Source organism: Myotis lucifugus, unplaced genomic scaffold, assembly GCF_000147115.1.
Source record: "Myotis lucifugus unplaced genomic scaffold, Myoluc2.0 scaffold_18, whole genome shotgun sequence".
Classification (NCBI taxonomy): Eukaryota; Metazoa; Chordata; class Mammalia; order Chiroptera; family Vespertilionidae; genus Myotis; species Myotis lucifugus.
Genome location: NW_005871066.1, coordinates 156040 through 178733, shown reverse-complemented (window position 1 = coordinate 178733; position 22694 = coordinate 156040). Strand labels below are relative to the sequence as shown.

At 50.0% G+C, this 22694-nt stretch overlaps 1 protein-coding gene across 5 annotated transcripts in view; it reads right to left on the bottom strand.

Annotated features, from left to right (window-relative positions):
- IMMP2L (inner mitochondrial membrane peptidase subunit 2) overlaps positions 1 to 19348 on the bottom strand; it is a 462659-nt gene extending 443311 nt beyond the window's left edge. For all 5 annotated transcript variants that reach the window (XM_006085318.3, XM_023751027.1, XM_023751028.1 and 2 more), the window contains exons 1-2: positions 19301 to 19348; positions 18843 to 18909 (exon numbers count right to left, since the gene is read on the bottom strand). The gene's annotated coding sequence lies outside the window, so the exon portion shown is untranslated. The remainder of the gene's footprint in view (positions 1 to 18842; positions 18910 to 19300) is intronic.
- Between the last annotated feature and the right edge of the window lie 3346 nt (positions 19349 to 22694).

The window sequence follows — 22694 nt, the reverse complement described above, 5'->3', positions numbered from 1 at the left end:
CCTCACCCGCACCTCCAGGCGCTGCGCCTTCTCCTGTGAGGTCAGCCACGCTTGCTCACTTGCCCCGAAGGAGTCCATGTTCGACACAGTTTTACTGAAGAAATGATTAAATCACTTCTGATCACTTACTACTAACAATAATGTTTCATTAACCGTTTGAGTCCCAAGCATACGATTGCGCTGCTTGGTATTTCTCGACATAAAATAAAACAAGCGCTATCACGCTGTTTGGGTCTTTTCGTACTCATTTAGAGAAAGCGCGGTTGCGCTGTTTGGGATTCTTCGACAGTGTTTTTTCAATACCCCCTGGGACTCAAACGAATCGTATGTTTTCTCAACATAAAATCTCAGCAGCGCGATCGCGCTGCTTGGGACTCAAACGGTTAAGTATTTTGGCAAGCTAACCTCAAAAGCTCCTGTGCATGTCAACTAGCCAAGTCACACTCGGAACATGATGGACATGATGGAGGCATGGATGAGGGGGGGAAAGGCCCGGCCCAGCCACATGCAACAGGCTGTGCTGTGTGTGAGCGCACGTGTGAGCGCTGCCTGTGCGCGGTGCCTGCGTCTACCTGCTGTCCCCGGCTCTCATCCGATGCTTGTACTTGGCAGGTGCAGATACTGTGAAGAAAGTGGTTTGTAAACTGTGTGTGTACAGTGCAGAGCAAGCGGCTGATGGGCCCTTTTCCTCAGCAAACCAGAGCACAGCCCTCATGCCTAAGGCAGCAGAGAGGAATGAGAATCAGGTGAGTCTTCATAACCCACTCAACTACAGGGCACTGAGACTTTTTATTTTTCAGGTAACAGCTTGCTTGTAGGAAGTGGTTAGCTTGTTTTTCCTGAAAGCAGCGGTGGTGTTTTGTTTTTTTTTCAATCTGTGCTCTGGTGCCCTGAGCAGCTCCGGGGCCAGAGGGAGCTGCCACCAGCGGGCAGAGCTCGGAGCCCGGGCCCTGCTCCCATCAGCACCACACGGGTGTCATCTGTTCCTTTTCTGTTTTCAATGGTCGCATTTCAAAAGAGATTTTCCTGGAGGAAGGGTTCACTCCATTAAACTAAGAAGAAAACGATAAAGAAAAAGGCTGACACCACTGCCTCAAGGAGCCATGTGGACGGAGGCCCGCACTGGACCATCCGAGCCCTGACCCCTTGCCCGGTTCTTGTTTAGCTGAAGCTCATCGCCGCCAGGTTTCAGCCTCCGGGAGCTAAACTCACAAATGCCATTTGCATGCAGCAACGCCCAGGCAGAGAAACCAACATGGGCTCTGAGAAGTGTGCCTATTTCTGGGGCAGCTGTATTTATCTTGCAATGTTTAATGGCTTTATTTATGTACCAATCTTCACGTTAACGATTCCTCACACAGAATACCCAAATAATCGAACCGAACCACAGAAAAGCCCCCATACCAGCCAGCTGCTGCCGTTTATGTGCTGTAAACGAAGATCCCATCTCACTTCAATCATTTCCTAGTAAACATCACCATCGGTGGGAAAACCCACCAAACTCCCATTAAACTAGAGACGTTAGCTATTTGCCAATAAAGACACAAAGGGGGAATGAGGTGGCTGAAACCAGGGGTGCCCCACCACCCACAGCCGGGAGACGAGTAGTGAGAATGGCTGTGCTGGGGGCCCACGGGGGAGTGAGGAGCAGAAACGGGACCTGCCCCGCCCCCGCCCCCCACAGACACCTGCAGCAGCCGCGGTGCAGACTGGCCCCCTACGGCAAGGCGGTGGGCACCCAGCTCTATAAAGTCATACGTCCGGTGAACCCGACTCGTCTGGAGCTGAACGTATAATGTGGAACCTCCTTTCTCAAACTTAATTCATCCCAGAAGGCTGTTTGAAAATCGAATAACTTTTTCCCATTAGAAATCATGTAAATTGAATTAATCCGTTGCAGACCCCCAAATGACTCCCTGTTCTAACCTTTCTTATACACGGTGCATGTCTATTGTACTGTTTGATCTATAAACACTTTAAAAACAAAAAGGAAAGGAAATGTACAGTAAAAAATGGAAATTTGACAATAATTATAAGCAGAAACAACATAAAAAAACACGAAAATATTCACAGCACAATTTCCTGAGATGTTAACAGTGGTGAACGGACTGAGATTCGCACGTTCTCTCCTTTGTCACCTGAGAGACGCGTGGCTGGCCCCACAGGCGGCAGCACGAAAGGGCTGTCAGGTTGAGAAGCGAACTGTTCGAGGTGGGAGACGTTCGAGAAACGGGACTCCCCTGTAATCATGCATGAGCTCCACGGAGCTGAGAGTCAACAGCCTAATCTTCCCCTCTGACCCGCAGCGCCCACTGGCAGCTCCAAGCTCCCAGGAGCGGACCAGTCACACCCTCCGCTGGTACCGTGTTGTCCCTTATCTTTCCCCCAAACTAGCTGTGGCCTTGAAGGAAGAACCTGCCTCCCTCCTCCCCACAGACCCTCCAGGCCTGAGTGCTGCTGAGCATCCACAGATGCTAACCAATAGGTTTGACCGGTGGTTTAACCTCACAGGCGGCTTACATCGCACCCACGTACCGTGTTGACAGAGAGAGAGTTTGGTTTCATTGTGTCAGATTCCATTCCATTAAATGCCAGGCAAGAGCAGAGCAAGCCAACGTGGCTGGTTTTGCTCAGTGGATAGAGCATCGGCCTGCAGACGGGAAGGGTCCCGGGTGTGATTCCAGTCAAGGGCACATGCCTAGGTTGTGGGCTCAATTCCCAGTGGGGGAGCGTGCAGGAGGCAACTGATCAATGATTCTCTCTCATCATTGATGTTTCTCTCTCTCTCCCTCTCCCTTCCTCTCTGAAATCAATAAAAAAAATTTTTTTAAAATTTAAAAAGAGCAGAGCAGGCCCTCTGAGAGCCAGCATGTGTCACTCCCAAAGAACCATCTCGCCTGCTCCAGGCCACACCTCTTCCCCTCTTCCCAAGCTCAGTATGAAATCAGAAAACTGGGATTCAAGTCCTGGCTCTGCCAATGGCGTGGCAACTAAATTCTACTTGCATGGACTACCTACCTCTACGGTCTTAGCTCCAACCACCTCTGATTCTACGCGCTAACTTCAGGCCTTCACCTTTTATATCAGAAATCCAGGGAATGCCCCCTTCCACCAGAACTCGCCGTCCATCATCAGCATTGCACCTGTGCTCCCAGACCAGCTCTGACCGCTGCTGCGAGGGACTCGGGCTCCCTCCTGGCGACCACAGTTACAGCTCTAGGCTGACCTGTACTTCATACCTGTGCTCACGTAACACACACATGTCGAGGGGCTGAGGGAATAGGACAGGGTAACACACACTTTGGAAACCTTCTACTATACTCCTGCTTCCAGCATCAATCAGCACCCCCGCCTGCAAATAAGCACCAGGAATAACACATAAACTAAACTATTTTCATACTAGTCAGCAAGTAGGTGTGTGCGTGTTGTTCAACTTAATCAACAGCTCGGTGGCCCTGAGAATAACCCCCTGGTCTTTTCAATTTTGTAAGAAACGTATTTCTTTTATTGTCTCCTCAACATCAAGCGATATTAGAAAACATCGCAATGGTAGTTACAGTAAATGGCTTAGAAAGAAAATCCGGTAACAGTTTTGATAGATTTTAGGGAATACATGAGCCAGATAAAAATATATGAGCCATACGGAAACTCAAAGCCACTTAAATTAATAGCTATCAGCTCTGAATAATGAAGTTTTTCAGAACCTAATGCAGCTTTGCTCTGCAGAAAGACTCCGCTATCTCCCGGAGACCTTTCCCGGGCCGAGCCAGCCATTTGTTATCCAACTCATTAAAGAGAAAGGCGGCAATATCGCCTCTTCCCGCACGTCCAGCGGGGGGAACCACCACGAAACCACAAATAACAAGTCAGTTCAGAAGGGAGACGTGCGGCACAGAATACTGCAGGGACACTGAAAATGGCATTTCTCCTTGGCCAAAGTTACACCTAGATTTTGCCACAATTGGGGTGTTAACTTCAGTACAAATATTTAAGTCACATTAAATTTTTTGACTAACAGTACAGTGAGACTGTATTTCATTTTTTTTTATAAAGATAGACTGATGGGCCACTCCCGAAATCCATCCAAGCAGTACTCTTGCACAAATTACCAACCTATAAACTCTGAAAGCAGCATGAATTGGGAAAAGAGAAAAAAACGCAGGGAAGGGAACCAAGATGGTGGCGCAGGTAAAGGCCTGTACTCGTCGCCTCCCACAACCACATCAACATTACAACTAAAATACAGAACAACCATCATGCAGAGCCGCCGGAAAGCTGGCTGAGTGGAAGCCCTACAACTAGAGAGGTAAAGAAGGAAGTGCACTGAGACTGGTAGGAGGTACGGAACGGGCTGGGCCAGCACCCACATGGGCCGCGTTTTTAATCGGGAGGGAGATCGTCTCTGTGGAGGCCACCCAGGGGAGCAAGGGGTCCCAGCCCCACAACAGCCCCCCAGCCCAGGGTCCCAGAGCTGGGAAGAGAAGTCCCTACAGGCAGGAAGAACTATGGGCTGTAAAAACCAGTGCGGATTGGGGCTCAGTGACACACAGGCTGCAGGAGACCCACTTGTTCTTAAAAGGCCGGCACCACAGACTGAACTTACAAAGTCCCGCTTCCTCTGAACTCCAGCACCAGGGCGAGGCTTTGGGGAACACAGACACATATGAGGAGGAACTGGATTGTCTGGCATCAGGGCAGGAACTTGGAGGCGGCTTTCTCCCAGATGGAAGTGCTCACAGAGATCACTGTTCCTGTGCTGGGACCTCCCCAGTCGCAGGGCTGACTGGCAGCCATTTCTGTTGTCTCCATCCCTGTGATTCCCTAAGACCCTGCCTCATCCAATTTATAACCCCACCCAAGCTGCCTGCAGCAGCTTTTGCAAATGAATGGTCTGTCCTTTCTCAGGCTAAAAACCTGTTAAACAAGCTGCAGCTGGGTGAGGGAGCCCCAAACCTACCAATAAAAGGCCCAAGACCGGGCACCAGCACCAGCCCGCCTTGCTTCACAGCTGGGCCTTGTCTGGGCACTTCCAAACCTGATACAAAGAGAAGGAATCTGCAGATCTCTCTTTAGCTCCTGCTGGGTGGCCCCAGGCAGTGGCTGACTTTGCACCTCCCTGGAGACCCAGGAGCCAGTATACCCAGTGGTCAGTGTCAGACAATACCAGATTACAACTTTACACATCCATAAGCAGCACACTCAAGGGGCCAACTCAGTGAGCACCAAAGCCCCACTGAAGCAAATCCTGCTCCATAGGAGTGTCTCCTGCACAGCAGCTCTCCCACTGTAGTCCCAGCTGGTCCTCACGGCCAATTGGCCTAGAGGTCAATTACTCCCAGTGACACCAACAACAATCAAAAGTCTCAACTACAACAAGACTGCGCACACAGCCCACAAAGGGGGGCACCTAGAGCTCCCAGCTCAGGTGACTGGGGAGGCTGAGCCACTGGGCCCTATAGACCACCTACTACACAAGGACACTCTGCCAACTCAAGGAGACATAGCAGCTCTACCTAATACATAGAAACAAACACAGGGAAGCAGCCAAAATGCAGAGACAAAGAAACATGTCCCAAATGAAAGAAAGCAAACTACTGGGATATAGAGTTCAAAACCACAGCTATCAGGTTACTCAAGAATCTTCTAGAAACCTCCAAGGGACTTAGTGAGACTTTCAAGGACCTTAGTGAGAATGCCAAAAATATGGAAAAGGACCAGTCAAAAATTAAGCATACACTGACTGAAATAAAGAATAATATACAGGGATTCAACAGTAGAGTAGAGGATTCTGAGAAATCAAATCAACGATTTGAAATATGAAGAATCAAAAAACACCCAACCAGAAGAGCAAAAAGAAATAAGAATCCAAAAATATAAAGATAGTGTAAGTAGCCTCTGGGACAACTTCAAGCGTACCAACATTTGCAGAAGAAGAGAGCAAGATACTGAAAACCTATTTGAAGAAATAATGGCAGAAAACTTACCCTACCTGGTGAAACAAATAGACTTACAAGTCCAGGAAGCACAGAGAGTCCCAAATAAGAACCCAACGAGGACCACACCAAGACACATCATAATTAAAATGCCAAGGGCTAAAGACAAAGAGAGAACCTTAAAAGCAGCAAGAGAAAAGCAGTTGGTTACCTACAAGGGAGCGCCCATACGACTGTCAGCTGATTTCTCAACAGAAACTATGCAGGCCAGAAGGGAGTGGCAAGAAATATTCAAAGTGATGAATAGCAAGAATCTACAAACAAGATTACTCTACCCAGCAAAGCTATCATTTAGATTCGAAGGACATTTAAAGAGTGTCCCAGACAAAAAAAAGCTAGAGTTCATCACCACCAAATCAGTATTACATGAAATGTTAAAGGGTATTCTTTATGAAGAGGAAGAAGAAGAAAAAGAAAAAGATAAAAAATATGAAGACCAAAATGGCAACAAATACATACCTATCAACAATTGATTCTAAAAATCAAAATAAATGAATAAGAAATCTAATGAACAGAATAAACTGGTGAATAAAATAGAATCAGAGGCATGGAAAAGGAACAGACTGACGATTCTCAGAGGGAAGGAGGGTGGGAGGGCAAGAAGAGGTTAAACAAAGATCTTATATGCATATGCGTTACCTATGGACACAGACAATAGGGTGGCAAAGGCCTGGGGCAGGGTGGGAACCGGATGGAGGGGAGCAATGGGAGGGAGGGGGCGGGAAAGAGGGACGTCTGTAATAATCTTAACAATAAAGGTTAAAAACAGAAAGAAAGGAAAAAACACAAAAAAACAATTTTATTGTGAAACCAATGAGATAAAAATTTCAGTCTAGTAAAGAATTTCATTATTTCACAGTTGTCTAAAATACTGTTTCACGCCCTAACCAGTTTGGCTCAGTGGATAGAGCGTCAGCCTACAGACTCAAGGGTCCCAGGTTTGATTCTGGTCAAGGGCATGTACCTTGGTTGCGGGCACATCCCCAATAGGGGGTGTGCAGGGGGCAGCTGATCGATGTTTCTCTCTCGTCGATGTTTCTAACTGTCTATCTCTCTCTTTTCCTCTCTGTAAAAAATCAATAAAAATATATTAAAAAAATAAAATACTGTATCACTATATTGATACTATAATAAGTTTTTTGTTATGCTAATTGCCTCAAGTAATCCCTATATTATCCCTATTTTTATCCCATTTTATTTTATTTTGTAATGTGTTTTTATTGATTTTCGAGAGAATGGAAGGGAGAGGGAGAGAGAGAGAGGAAGAGAGAGAGAAACGAAGATGCCAGAGAAACATTGATCAGCTGCCTCCTGCACGCCCCCTACTGCAGATCAAGCCTAAAACCGGGCACGCACCCGGACTGGGAATCAAACCAGCGACCTCTTGGTGCATGGGATAACGTTCACAACTGAGCACACCAGTTCATAAAAGCTATGAACTGATGCTCAGGGTACTTGAGTCATTTCCCCAAGGTCACACAGAAGGTCAGCAGCAGAGCTGAATCCAGGTGATCTGACCCATGGCCTGTGCACTGAGCTCTCAGATCCCCACTGCCTCGCAGCCACTCCCCATAACTCAGAGCAGGATGAGGTACTGATTTCATAACTGCGGCTGCAGCACTTGGATGCAACTCACAGCACTGTCCTGGTACACAGTTCATTCAATCCAAGACATGAGAGGTGAATGCTGAAGCCTCATCCATTTCCAGTCAACTTCCCAATGGGCCATGGGTACAACAGGGAGACAAGCACAAATCTATACACAACATCAATTAATAGGAAAAGACAGGGTTGTCTTTGTACTTATGCGCTGAAAACCCTGCCCGCCGTGGTCCTTGGGGCACTCTGAATGGCCGGCCTCCTAGGATTTGACATCTCACCCCAAACAAAAGTGGGGGGGGGTTCCTGCATACAGAAGCATCGTGCCCCTTCGCAATGTCCCTTCCACATGTACCACCCGCATCTTTACACACGCAAAGGGGAGCTATACCACTTTAACTGTATGTATAGCATGTAAACTTGGAAATGCCACAAAATCAATGGGAACTTTATAATGTAACATTTCCCACAATTGTCTAGTTAGTAATAGAAAAACATTTTACAGTGTTTAAAGCATAATCTTCATATGCAATATGTACAAAAAATGTAAAAGCAAACACAGGACAAAGTCCTTAAAATTCAGCCACATTTTAAAACAAAAAAACACAATTAATTTTAAACTACCACTTTTTCTGCAGTAGTGACATTATCTATTAAACATTCTCAACCATCCTTTTCAAATACAAAGCTGATGTGACCAACTTCACCCCACCCCAGCTACCTCCTGCCTCAGACAGGGTCTACTAGTCTGATGAATTCTCCCCCAATTTGCCCATATTCATCTGCCTGAGAACAAAAATATGTGCTAGGCCAAGGGCCAAGGTAAGCCCTCTCCTGAGCCACCCAGACACCTTGATTAACCCCCAGGCGGTGGTCTCAACAGCATCTTTCTCTCCAGCCAGACTCCTCAGTCCAAGACACTGGAAGCAAAGATAATAAGCAGGTAGCTGATATTACCACGAAATTAAATCGTGTAGGTGCCATCTTCAGATCCAACCAGACATTGGTGGGAAGTAAAAGATATGCAAATCAATGCTGAGAAGGTGGCACACTGTTCCCCAGAGAGAATCAAAGTTCAGAGAAATCACTCTTGCAATTTTATGTTATTCCATAATCAAGGAGCAATCCTTGGGACACTATCTCTCCCTTTTCTTCGACTCAGTATTTCAATAGCAGCCGGTCGGAAAACACTTCTCTGGGCCTTTTTTTTTCCTGCACCTCTCCCTCCGGAAAAAAAAAATTAGCAAGACAAGTGACTTCAGAATCCATCCCATCCCCTTTGCTGACTGCTGTGCACCTGCGTATCCTGTCACCTTTCCCACCTGAGGCCCAGGGAGAGGGGGCGGGGGACAGGCTGAGCGTGTGATGCTAGCTGAGGAGCAAGTTCCTCTCTAAGGTTGGTGTGGCTCCCATCAACTCTCTGAACTCAGCTCACATCCCTTCAATGCAAACGTGAAACAGCCCGCTTACTGACAGCTCGCAGAGACAGAACCATAAAACCAGCAAAGCCACTGAATCAGACACCTTCCCCGTCACGGACCAGTGCGGCCCGTGAACTTCTATGGACTCTGAGGGAGCTGGGAGAGTCTGGAATACAATGTCCGTAGGATTTTGCAGTGAACATAATCTGCTCCCACTGATGGGAAAAAACCTTTAGGCAAGTAGAGCTGGGCTTTATTGTAACAGAGAAGCAACGCCAGGTGAGAATGTGGTGGGGGAGCGGGGTGGGCACTGCACACCACACACACACACACACACACACACACACACACACACACAGATTAATCTTCTTAAAACATATATGAGTCCCCAGTCAAAATTCCTTCCATTCCCCTCCCTATTGATAGCCTGCTAACTCTAATATTTAGGTCATTCATAATCTAACCTCAATTTATATATCCCACAGCCCCTTATTGTAGCCCAACAGTGTCTCATTGGTCCTGAATTTAGGGACAGAAGGGCCTCCACTATATCTTCGTTCCAACTACACCTGATATTTTGAATGTTCTTCCCTTTCTTCCAAGGTCAAAACCACACTGATTCAACGGCGACTTAGTCAGAGGCCAGTGCAGTGGACAAAAGTAGACAAATAAGGAAACCTAATGGATATTGTGCTATGGGAGGTCCTAGCAAGGAATTCAACCTGGAATGAACCATGGCCTCTAAGCCTTTAAGCTGTCCCTAGACCAGTGATGGCGAACCTTTTGAGCTCGGCGTGTCAGCATTTTGAAAAACCCTAACTTAACTCTGGTGCCGTGTCACATATAGAAATTTTTTGATATTTGCAACCATAGTAAAACAAAGACTTATATTTTTGATATTTATTATATATATTTAAATGCCATTTAACAAAGAAAAATCAACCAAAAAAAAATGAGTTGATGTCATAGGTTCGCCATCACTGCCCTAGACAGTGAGAAGATGTGACCCAGGTTTGTTCTGTGTGTTTTTTTTAATGAAACAAAGGTCAAGGGAAGTAAGAACTCACTGTCTGTAAGTCAGCCTGATTGGAGTAGAGAGAGCTAAGGCTGGAGTAAAAACAGAGAAAAATGCCGGAGAGGTGAATAGGGCCTGTGAAATGGGGTCTTTTGGGCCAATCTCAGCAAGTTTCTGCCTTAACGTAAGGGCAATTGTGAGCCACAACCACGTTAAGCAAGGGAGTGAGCTAGAGCCTGAAGAACTGGACAAAGTTCACTGACTACCATCCAGAGCTCAGCCAGCCCTGACGAGTCCAGGCTTGAAACTGATTCGAATACAAATACACGCCTGCTTCCCCGAGGGCCAGTCTGGAACAGCTGGGGACAGAATGCTCAGGAAGATGGATGGGAGGAGGTCAGGTGCCGCTCGACTTTGCCTAAGGGTGTAGAGCAAGTATCAGCTCCAGTCAACCGTCACTGCCCAGACACCGCGGAGTGCGAGATTGCTGACGCGGAAGGATCAGAGCTGACTCTGCAGTTTTCATTAACGTAAATCCAAGACGGAGAAGCCTGGCCTTCAATGGACTGAATCTGTGCCATTCCCCAACAGCTCCGGTCTCCATCGCATGGGAAACAAAGCCTTGCTGCTTTTCTATCCTCCTTTCGAGACCTGGGGTTCAGCATCCAGGAAGGTCCCCTGAAATGTAGGCATCAGGAATTTCCCCACAGAGAGCCTGGGCGGGTGGGCAGTGGGAGCCCAGCTGCCAGGAGGGGATGCGACCCATGTCCTCACCCAGTCCAGTGCCCTACGCTGACCTGCCCACCTTCTATTCGGTTGCCATGAAGACACGTTGTTCCGAACAAACACATTCGAAAAGTTCTACTGCAGCTTCTCTAGGATGGGTGGTAAGTGTCTGCTCTCCATCCTCAATATCACGTCAGAGAACACCTACCAGGACGCATGCAGACTGTTCCTTGTTCGGGGTGACAATTCCCCTCTGACTCCCCATGGCTGCCTTAGGGGCTCGTGGTGGGACAGCCGTTCTCACATCTCTTGCCACAGGATAGGCCATCTTTCTGCCCTTGCCAACAGCATGGATTTTGAAGGCAACAGAAGAAAGTAGCTACACAAAGTCGAGATTGCAACAGACTAAAGATGTCAACTGCACTGAATAAAAAGGACTGTGACACTTCTATTTTGGACAAAGCACCGCTGAGAAGTCTCAAACTCAAACATGTCAAGCATTCGATCACTGGCATGCATCAGTCTGTCACTGGCCGTGCCTCTGGTATTTTACACTGGAGGGACACTGTGATTGAAACTGGAAGGATATTTGATATATCACCTGCCTCAGGGTTTCAACCAGAGGATTCTTTTCTCTTCCCCCAGAATCCTTCCACCTAACCCCGCCCTGCCCTAGTGCCCCCTCCCCCGCCCCCCACAGAGGCCGTCAGGAGAGCTGTAGGATCCAGGCTGTGCTCACCATGCACCGGCCATCATGTGTGTCTGACTCTGTACAGACCTGGCCCGTCATCCACGCTCTGGAAGGAGGACTGGACGCTCAAGCTGACCACGAGGTAATAAACATGGCCGGGAGCCAACCCCACGGGCAGAGTATCTCCAGGCCACGCCTTCCATAAGGAGACGCTAAATCAACGACATGTTCTCAGGTAAAAAAGAGTCGTTTATTTCTCAGACACAGACACAGCTAACTAACCTTTTCAGCAGGACAACAGGTCCTCGCACAACATTTCGCTCAATGTTGTTTCGTTATGACATTGGTGAGGTGCCGTGTATCAATTAGTCTTTCATAAAATCGGTTTCATTTTACATGGTTCGACTCAGTTCCAAAAACCTACCAACGATGGTAAGTGAGGACTTCCTATGTTGCCTTCTTAACCCCAAATCATTACTTCCCTTAATTACTTGTCTACACACACACAAAAAAAAAATTTTAAATTTTAGAGTTGAAGACAGTAACCAAGTATGACTCGTTAACCAAATAACTCCTTCCATTTCTTTACAATGGGTTAAACTAACATAGGATTCTTACAAACAGCTCATACTGTCCTCAAATATAACCTATGAAGTACATACCTCCGTTCTCCCAAAAAGAGGATGAAGTTCAGCCCTAGCCAATTTGGCTCAGTGGATAGAGCGTCAGCCCAGGGACTGAAGGGGCCCAGATTCGATTCAGGCAAAGAACACAAACCTCGGTTTCAGGCTGTAACAAATGTACCATCTGGTGAGTGATGCTGCAAATGGGGGAGGGGGTGCCGGGCGGGAGGGGGGGTGCACATGGGGAATCTCTACCTTCCACTCCATGTTGCTGTGAACCTAAAACTGCTCTAAAAAATAAAGTCTATTAAACCATGCGGGTAAATTACCTGTGGCAACTCCACTCTTTTCCTACCGCTTACAGCCTTGCAGGTGCGCCATTACCTGTTCAGGGCAGCGCGCCCTTGGCCATCAACCCCAAGCTCCGGGGAGCTGCTTTCCATACTCATCGCTCCTCGCGATGCCTGCTCTGCCCCTCGAAGCCCACTCACCCTCCACCATGATCCCACAGACTACATCCAAAGACGGGGAGGAAACGAGGCCCAGACAGCAGACGGAGAGCACAGAGCGAGGCTAAGGGGGTGCAGAATTCCTACCGGGAGACGCCTGCGCGGAAACGCAGGACAGAGCAGAGAGGGGGGAAGAATCCCCAGAAAGGAAAACCGCATGAAACTAAATTACCCTAAAATACACACACGGTCTACAAGCATTTCCCTTCTTTAAGAAACATCTTTGCTGTGCACGGTTCCAACACTCAGGCGGGGTCATGTGTTTACACCGTGTCCTCCAGCTCCAAGCAAGACGGTTCTTCAAAGGTCGACCGCAAATGCTGCGAACATTTTTCAACACAAAGATATAAAAAGCGTGTGTGACAGAGGGCCTTCACAAAGGCCTCGCCCTCAGAATAAACTTATGGGTAAATGGCAAAGATTACATTTTTGGTGATTTATTACATAAGAGAAAAATGGATCCTTCCACCTTCTGGGCACTCAGTCCAGAACCTGCCAGGAGCTGGGAAACCTCGGAGCTCCCTGAGCCCTGAAACCGTCCCTCGGGAACGGCTGCGGGGGGCGGGCCTGCTCTGGCCACACTGCCCACAGCCGGGACCTGCTGCCTGAGAACCGGGCACCTAGAAAACCATCAGACCCGGGACATCGTCCCGAGATTCTGGTGTAAGTGCTCCGATGTGCGTTAGTCATCCATAGAGGATAAGCCAGAGGTGGTGAATCCACAGGGAGTTCACACAATAGAGAGAGCCTGCTGGTCTCTCTATACAGGAGCCCCCACCACCCCACACAGCCAACGACCACTGACAGGCCCTCCCCAAGCCCCATCACGCCCGATTCCGAGCACTGCATTTTTTTTTCAAATATATTTTTATTGATTTCCGAGAGGAAGGGAGAGGGAGAGAGAGAGAGAAACATCAATGATGAGAGAGGATCATTGATCAGCTGCTTCCTGCACGCCTCCTACTGGGGATTGAGCCCACAACCCAGGCATGTGCCCTTGAACGGAATCGAACCCAGGACCCTTCCATCCGCAGGCCAATGCTCTATCCACTGAACCAAGCCGGCTAGGGCTGCATTTTTAACTGGGTCCACTTCTCGAAAGTCTGCCGCTGGCCGGAAAGGTTGACCTGCTGTCCTCCCAGACTCTCAGCCACGCCCTTCCGCATCCTCACATCCCTTCTCCTGGTTGTGCTCTAGCTGCAGTGTTCTCTGCCATGCACGTTCAGCCCTTTCTCTTCTCTCTACTCGGCCTAAGCACGTCCATGCTTCCCAGCCTCCAGCTCCTCCCCAGACGCAGGCACCACACAGAGAGCTGTCCCCCTGCCCCCCTCTCCTGGGGAGCACCAGGACCCCACAGCCAACGCATCCTAGACACCCCCACCCGCCAATGGTGTGCCCGCAGGCTCGTTAATACAACATGCCCAAGCCTGCGCTCACCCTCGGCCCTCAGACCAGCTCTCTCTTCTCCTTGCCTCTCGCTGACCAGGAACCTGGGAGCCACTCTCCCGTCCCCTTCACATTCAATCACAAAGACCACCACGCTTCCCTCCTCCTAAATACCTTCCCTAAACCACCTCACTGCTCAGCAGCCCCACTGCCCCTCCTCATCTGAGCACTCAACCTCCTGTCATGCAGATGAACACTGTCTTTAGCTCTGGCCTGCAGTCCTGCCACACCTCCACCCCCCCTCACCCCCCCCCCCCCCCCCGGCCGAAATCCACCCAGCACTGTCAGGGACCTTGCACGTCACCACAATCCTCCAGTGGTCACTCGCCTGGGAGGGAAAGCAGGCCCTGACTTAGCTGTCCCTCTCCTTTCACTCCTGACTTTGCCCTTCACACTCTAACTGACCTACAGAGTCCCCAGAACACCTGCTCTCAGAAGCCATACAACCACCCATGATGTTAGCTCCTTGCCACCTGCCCCTCCTACTCAGCCTCCAACACTCAGCACAAACTCAGCCACTGCGCAAGCCCTCCCCTGGCGATTCCATGGGGATAGAGAGCTCCTGGGAGCCTTCCTGTGCACGTCTCTCCATCGTGGCGAATCACACGGCGCACTTCGGGGGTCTGTAGAGATGGCTACTGTCCTACTAGACTATGAACTCCTTGATCAAGGACAGTGATTTTTCATCTTCGTATCTAGTTCAATGCACATAGCATACAGTGTAAAAAATATAAAAATAAATTAAAGCCCGGCCAGCATGGCTCAGTGGTTGAGTGTTGGCCCATGAACCAGGAGGTCACGGTTCGATTCCTGGTCAGGGCACAGGCCCGGGTTGTGGCTCAATCCCCAGGAGAGGATTCTCTCTCAATGATTCTCTCTCTCCCTCTCCCTTCCTCTCTGCAATCAATAAAAATAGAGTTTCTTAAAATATTAAAAAGGAATGAATGAACTATAGGACAAGGAAAGGGCATGAAGACAGCCGCTGGACTTTGAGTAGAGAAAAAACCCAGATCTAAGGAAGTACACATCTACTATTAAGTCCCCCCCCCCCATAAAAAAGAAACAAAGAAATGCAGGGTTATTCAGGTGGCATCGAAGCGATAAGAGAAAAAGCTAATCATTGGACTGAGCAGGCAGTAAGGAGGTCAGAGTCTGCGGCAGAGTGGCTGACTGAAGGCCAGAGATAAAGGGGTTCTTTCTAAGAGGGAAGTCATTCATCGACCTCCGTCCGCCCATGGACCGAGCGAGAGGCCGGCACCTACCCCTCAGCTCACACACCCCTTTGCCATCGCTCTCCATACCCCTTCCCAGTCCCACAACCAAGTACCAGGTTCCACGGGGAGTTCCCCTCGTTGGCACCCCCTGTCCTGGCCGGGGGGTTGTCTGGGATGTAAGAGATGGGGAGTCTTTGTTCTGGTAGCAAGGACCTAGAGGCAAGAAAATTGAACTAGTCTTTCCCGGGGACTTCCTCTGTACCAGTAGCATGCTGCTTTACAGGCCTCCATCTGACAGTGATCGAGAGGAGTGGCCCCATTTCACAGATGAGGATGCGTGTCCAAGACCACACAGCTGGGCCATGACACAGCCTGTCCCAGAACCCGGGAAGGCAGCCTCCAGAGTATTCCGATAGCCCCACAAGGAGGGGCACGTGGTCCAGCCACTCCAGGCTGGAACTCATAACTCACGATTCTCCAACACCCTGAGTCTACAGGACCACTCGCACAGCGGGGGCCTGACCTAGGAAGCTAAAAGCTACTTGTTATTTTATTCCTACATAATTACCCCGATCAGCATCACAAACAAAAATGAACTTAAAAATGAGTTTTTGGATCACAAAGGGTCCTTAAATGAGGCTTCCCTTTAAGACTATTTTTCTTCCGCAAAAAAAGTAAATAAATAAAAAATAAAAATAGAAAACCACGCAGGATAGAAACGATCCCGCCTGTTGCCTGGTGAGAGCAGTGGCACTGGCAGACCCTGTGGGGACGTGCTTGTCTGGCCGGGCCTCACTCACAGTGGGCTGTCATTTGAAATGTGTTAGGACAGTAGCACAATGGAGAGACGTGCACATAAAACACCCTCCTCAGCCCTAGAGACGAGGACTTATGATGGAGGCGCCACACACCATGGCGCGCCGGGGACAGGCCTGTAATGTACTGACGGCCTGTACTCCTCAGCAACGCGCAACCCGGGGCCTAGTGTGAAATCAGACGTCTGTGGACTCGCCTCCCTTGGCCCGGAGAGCAGCATTAGTTAGACACACTAACCACACGGCCGAGCTGTATCATTAAACCCACCGCTGGGCAAAATCATGACACTCGGACACGAAGCATCGGTGGTTTTATGTGATGCTCACTCGCCACAGGCCTTCCTGAAATCGAAAGGAAACCCTGGCTTTCAGACTCAGCTCAGGGCAGTGGGTGTCTCCTCACTGGGGAGCAGTCACCGCTTCTTCAACACAGGACAGAAGCCCTGCCCCTTCATCTCTCAGGCGCCACCTGTGTGGGCAGGGCTGTGGGACCAGGCATCTGATGGGGGAGTCTGAGCCGCATCAGTGGTCAGGCCTCCCCCGGGAAATTCTAGGATCGGCTATAACAGGCGATCCGCTGTGAAAATGCAAAACCCCAGGAGGCTTAGCACCTTCAGGAAAGTGAAATACTAGATCCTTTCCCACAATCACAAGGAAAGTCCTAAGAATGTGATGGTTGACCAGAGAGAGATAGGGAGGGAAATTAACGGGCCAGTGGCTGGTTGTACACACTCCTTGTAACTATGCTCATTGCTCTGTTTCGATAGACGACAAGCTAAGGAGCAGAGAAGTGTTAACAGGCCCAGAGAGCAGATCTAGCAAAATCAGAGCCAGGAATCAAGCCTGCGTCTAAAAGACTGTCTGCAGCCCTAGCCAGTTTGCTCAGTGGTTGGAGCATTGGCCCGAGGGCTGAAGGGTCTCGGATTCCATTCTGGTCAAGGGCACATACTTCGGTTGCAGGCTCGATTCCGGCCCCTGGTGGTGGGAGAATGTGGGAGGCAACCAATCAATGTGCCTCTCTCACTGTGTGTGTGTGTGTGTGTGTGTGTGTGTGTGTGTCTCCTCCTCCCTTCCACTTTCTCTAAAAACCAATGGGGAAAAATATCCTCGGGGGAGGATTAATAAAAATAAATAAAAGCCTGTGTGTAAAAGGCATGGTACTTCTACTTGAGGGCTTGGGGTGAAACAGGAATGGTGGTAAACAGCCAGAAATGTGGAGATAAAAGGCAGACATTTAGAATTTTGCCCAATAGAAATATATAATTATGAAATTAAAAGTCGAAGAAATCAACCCAAACTGCTGACAGTGGCATTGTGAGAGGGAGTTCCGAGGAGACTTGCCTTCTACCTTTTATATCCTCGCAAGATTCCACTCTTTGTCGCTTTTTTAAACCTATGTAACCAGAAAAAGACACCTTTATCACTCGGATAAAAAATGAGGGGGAAAAAAAATGCGGGCCGCGTACAGAAGCCCAGGCAAGTGAACGCCGGTATTAATTTCCCACCGTGATCGTCCCTGCCCTCGCCAGGACTCCCCGCCTGTGTCACCTGTAAGGGAGAACCCGAACACAGATCCTCGTCTAACGATGATGCAGGCACCACACACTGACGCACTGGGAACTGACCACACTGTTCACTCAGGACATGGCGAGGGCCAGGCAGCCTGGGGAGCTCCTAACGGATAGTCCCAGGAAGACAGGGAAAGAGCCGCCCCGCCCGCCCACCAGTGGCCAGAAGAACCCGGAGGCCTTGTACATCACCACTTAGCTGTTCAGAAAATCCTCGGAAAACCGGTGAAGGCTCCACCCAAAGAGCCATCCCCACCAGTCTCCGCGCCCCACCACCCCCGCTCATCCATAGGTAACACAATCTCTGTTGAATCCTTGAGGGAACCCATCATCAATTAAACAACTATTCTCGGGGTTTTCAGAAAGTCAGTGCTGTAGTCACCGGCCTCGCGATTCAAGCACATACAAAGGCAGGTGCAGGCGCAGGCGGCCGGCGGGATGCCAGAGGGCAGCCCCAGTTTCCCGTTCCTGCTGGCGGCTCGCGGAATGGTAACTCATTCAAAGCCTTGGCTTATGTGGGGCTGAGGGGGTGCAGGGGTGCTCCCACCCTTCTGGGAGAGGCTGGGTGTCACATCACCAACACGAGAGGCGAGAGGCGTGGGGAGGGAGGTGCTGGCGGGGGATGGAAAAGCCCCAGGAAAAGGGCCGAGGAAAGAGGCCCCGCTGAACATCACAGCGACCCTCCAAGGGCTTCCATGTGCTGTTTGTTTGGCACCTTTTCAGGAGCGAAGAGAATGCTGGTGAGGGGGTCTCACAGCAAGAGTCCCGAGAAGGAGGCCCAGCCTGGCCATTGTTCCCTCCCGGGAAGCTGGGGAGAAGATCCCCAAAGAAACTCAACGCTGCCATGTTGCTATGCACTCTATGCGGCTATGCACTCTGTTGCTGCTTTGCGCTCTGTGCTTTGGGGTCATGAGGGGTTTTTCCAGGGGTCCCCCTTTTAAAATGCAAAGGTCCTGTTGGTCACCAGGGGGACTCTGGCTCTTTAATACTCAAACCCAAGAGGTGCGAGGCCCACACTCCGAGGGAGTGAAGGGTCAGGGCCAGCTGCCAGCCACCGGGCACTGAGCCTGGAAACCCTCGGGGCGGGAGTGCGGCCTGGAAGGTGGGAACACGTGGACTTGGGCCCCAAGGTCCCGGGGGAGCTGAGCTGGGGATGTAGACCTTGCACCCCTGCTGTCTCGGGCGCCCTGGCTCCCTCCGGCCCTGCTCATTGCTTACTTACCCTTTCTCCCGCTCTTCCTCGGTGAGAAGGGGTAAGTGGCTATTTTGTGCCCAATTTGGCCAAAACCCTAAAAGTAAACATGACAGAGACAGACACGTGTTTTAAAATCCTGAGGGTCCAGCCTGAGGAGCTCCCACCACCTGCCCCACGCTTCCAGGGGGGACAGCGCGCCCTCCCGGCCGGGACTCGGGGCGCAGCTGTTCCCCTTGGGCTCGGGGTCGCCCCGAGTCGCCGGAGGAGCAGGCGGCAGGGGCGGCCTCCGATCGGCACGCGCAAGCACACACGCTCCCTCCCGCGCCCGCCGGGCTGCCCTCCGCCCCAGCCCCGCCCGCCCACCCCGCCCCGCCCGGGCCACCTCCCGGGGAGGGTCCTGGGGCCCGCGGACCCCGGCGGCGGCGCCAAGACCACCCGCACAGTTTCAAGGCCCCCCACCCGCCGGCGGCGCCCGCCCTCCGCACCCGCAGCGCAGCTCGGCCCGGGGAAGGCCCGCGCGGCCCCGCCCTCCGCCGGCGGCAAGCCCCGCCCCCGCCCCCCGGCGCGCGGCGGCAGCGCCAGGCCCCGCCCCTGCCGGGTGGCAGCCAAAACCCGGCCGGGATTTACGACGGATCACGACGGGTCGTTCAGCGAGCGGTTGCCCAGCATTTAGTCTAAACTGGGCGCGGCACTGAGGCCCCGGGGGCGACATGGAGCGTGTGGGGCACCGGGCCTCCTGCTGCACAAGTGCAGGGCGCCGGCTGAGCTCTCCTCTCCGCCCTCGGCCATGCGTTTCCGGCAGCGGTTCTCAACCTGTGGGTCGCGACCCCTTTGGCGGTGGAACGACCCTTTCACAGGGGTCGCCTAAGACCATCCTGCATATCAGATATTTACATGACGATTCATAACAGTAGCAACATGACAGTTACGAAGTAGCAACGAAAATAATTTCATGGTTGGGTCACAACTTGAGGAGCTGTATTAAAGGGCCAGAAGGTTGAGAACCACTGCTCCAAGGCGCACAAAGCCAGCAGGACGGTGCTCCCCTGCAGAGCTCAATTGCAGCTCTAACCCTGGTCCTCAAACAGTGCACTCTCTTCACCGGGTTGTTGCAACCCGTGGGGAAAGTGGGACCTAGAACTACCAACCCCCAGAGCACCCTTTCCTCCCTCTTTAACCCCTTCCCCAAGTGTCTCCCTCATGGGGTCTTCCTTGTCCCTCTGGGTTTGGACAGATCACTCTGCGCGTTTTCAAATCGTTTGATGCAAAAATGAGTATTACACTTGGTTCCAAGTGACGGGAAATCAAAAGGTTTAAGAACCAACACAGGCTTAAAGGGGCTGAGACATACACCCCCTAGGAGCCTCGGGACGGAGACCGAAGGCAGTAGGTGCCACTTGCGTCGTTTTCCTCATTTGTCACTGAAATAGTGGAGGGCGAGCTCTTTCCGGCCGGTCCTTAGGACTCCATTCCAGCTGCCCTCCGCTGAGGGGACCTACGTTACACTGGGCTGGGCTCTGTCGGCACCGTGACCCGAATTCAGGACACGGAGCTCCTGGCCATGGTGGCTGAGTGTCTGGGAGGTGCCAGCATAAGCAATAGGACGGGCATGTGTGAATTTCATTAGAGTGTAAAGTAAATAAACGTAAGAAAAGACTTGCTAATTCAGACCCGACTTTTTCACTAACATTCATCAAATGCACTTCAAAAGAAGCTGAGGTCGTCTGATAAGGTTATATACTGTACGATTCTAACCATCCGACATTGGGAAAAGGCAAAACAATGGAGACAGGGCGATCTGTGCTTGCCAAGGGCTGGGGGGGAGGAGGGATGAATACACCAGATGACACTGATCTGTCAGCGAGGCTCACCAGTTGTAATAAATGGACCACCTGGTGCAGGGACGTTGAGGGCGGGGAGGCTGTGCAAGTGTGGGGTCAGGGGACACATGCAAACTCTACTTTCTACTCAGTCTTGCTGAATACTTAAAACTGCCTTAAAAATAGTCTATAAAAAAAAACTCGTCGTTGTGGTAAAGCCCCAGAACACCTCATTTTCTTCAGATCCATCAATTAAATTCTAAAACGAATATTTGGCGTTATGTGTGGAGTTGAGATATGGGTTGCCTCCTTATATCAGAGCGGCCCTCCACGTGGCACCACTGTCATCAGGAAGAAAGTGAACCATGTTTTCCTCAGGCACAAAATTAAACTACGGTTAGGCCTCATATCTGACAAATTCTCTGAATGTGTTTATATTCAAGTCTATTCCTGTCCACACATGCTTACAACCCGTAAGCAAACAGTACAAGATATCATAGAGGCCTTCCACCTGTTGGGTCTCAAATTCTCTTTACAGTCTTAAAAAATTATTGAGGATTTAAAGAGACTTTGTTTGTGTGGGATGTATATGTAAATATTTATTAAAAATTAAAACAAAAAATTTAAATTGGTGTTTAATTCATTTTTTAAATTATAAACCCATCACATGGGGATTTGGAAACACCATAAAAATGTGAATGTGTTGGCCGATTGCCTTATTAACTAGGTCTTTTTTTTCTTTTTCAATGATGAAGACTTAATCAAAAAAATTTTTCTCTTTAACTCATATGTCCAAACTTTCTTGGTCATTCTTAGGCCTTGTGATGCAGGGAAATCATGACATTCAGCCCAGAGAAGAAGAGGCTGAGGTGAGAACCTGACAGCTGTCTTCATAAACCTGCAGGGCTGCCCTGAACAAGAGAGGCTGCATTTATTCTATGTGACCCGAGAGGACAGAATCAGGACAGATGAGGTGCAGTTCCAGGGAAGGAAATGTTGACTTCATATATCCACTTCCTAGCAACTGGGAACTCTGAAAAGAGAACAGATTAATTCAAGAAGCAGCAATTCCCTGTTGATGAAAAAGGCTGGACAACCACTTACTGGGGATATTATCAAAGGAACGCTTAAGAACTTACGATTCTTTCTATCTCTGTTACCTCGTTTTATTCTCTTAATAAGTAGGGCAAGTATTCAAACTACCAGTGCTAGATAAGAATAATGAAATTCAGAGAGTGCATTGGTCAGTATTCTTGGAAAACTATAAAAGCAACTTGAGCTAGCCCAAGCAAAAAAAGGAAGACGGAATAACATTGAGTGGTTTACAGAACCTCGGGCCAGTACAGTGCAGCTGGACTCCCGGAGGGGCCTGTAGCCATCAGAACTTCTCTATGGCTTGACCCTGCTTCTCTCTACACAACTGCTTTGTTTTCTTGTGTTTTTTTTTTTGGGGGGGGGGGGGGGCAGGGGAACAACACATGTCTGTTATCTCACACTTCTGCAGGTCAGAAGTCCGGAAGGAACTGGCTGGGCTCTCTGCTCAGTGTCTCATGAAACTGCGATCCAGGGGGCCACTGGCTGTTTTCACCTCATCCTCAGGTTCCTCTCTCCCACGCACTCCAGTTCTTGGCAGGATGCATTTGCTGCGGTTGCAGGACTGCGGTCCCTGTTTCTTGTGCTGCCTGACACCAGAGGCCACTCTGGTTCAAGGGCCTCCTGCATCCTTTCCCACGTGGCCTTGTCCATCGGCAGACCGGCAATGGTGCATTGACTCTCCTCAGGCTTGGCTCTGATTTTGTCTTACTCTCTGCTTTGTTCTCCATCAGATGTGTTTTCTGTGCTTTCCGGCCACATAAGAGGTGGAAGATATTCACTCCACAGTTCCCTAGTTCACATCTCTGTCGTTCAAGAGCCCAGCCCAAGAGGATTGGCTGCCTCAGTTATCTTGCGCCAATTGATGCTATCGTGTCCCCTTCTGATTCCTTTGTCAATTGATAAATAACTGCAGTAAAACTGCGTTGGAGAATGTGACCTGGACTTGGGGCCCAAATGAAGTTTC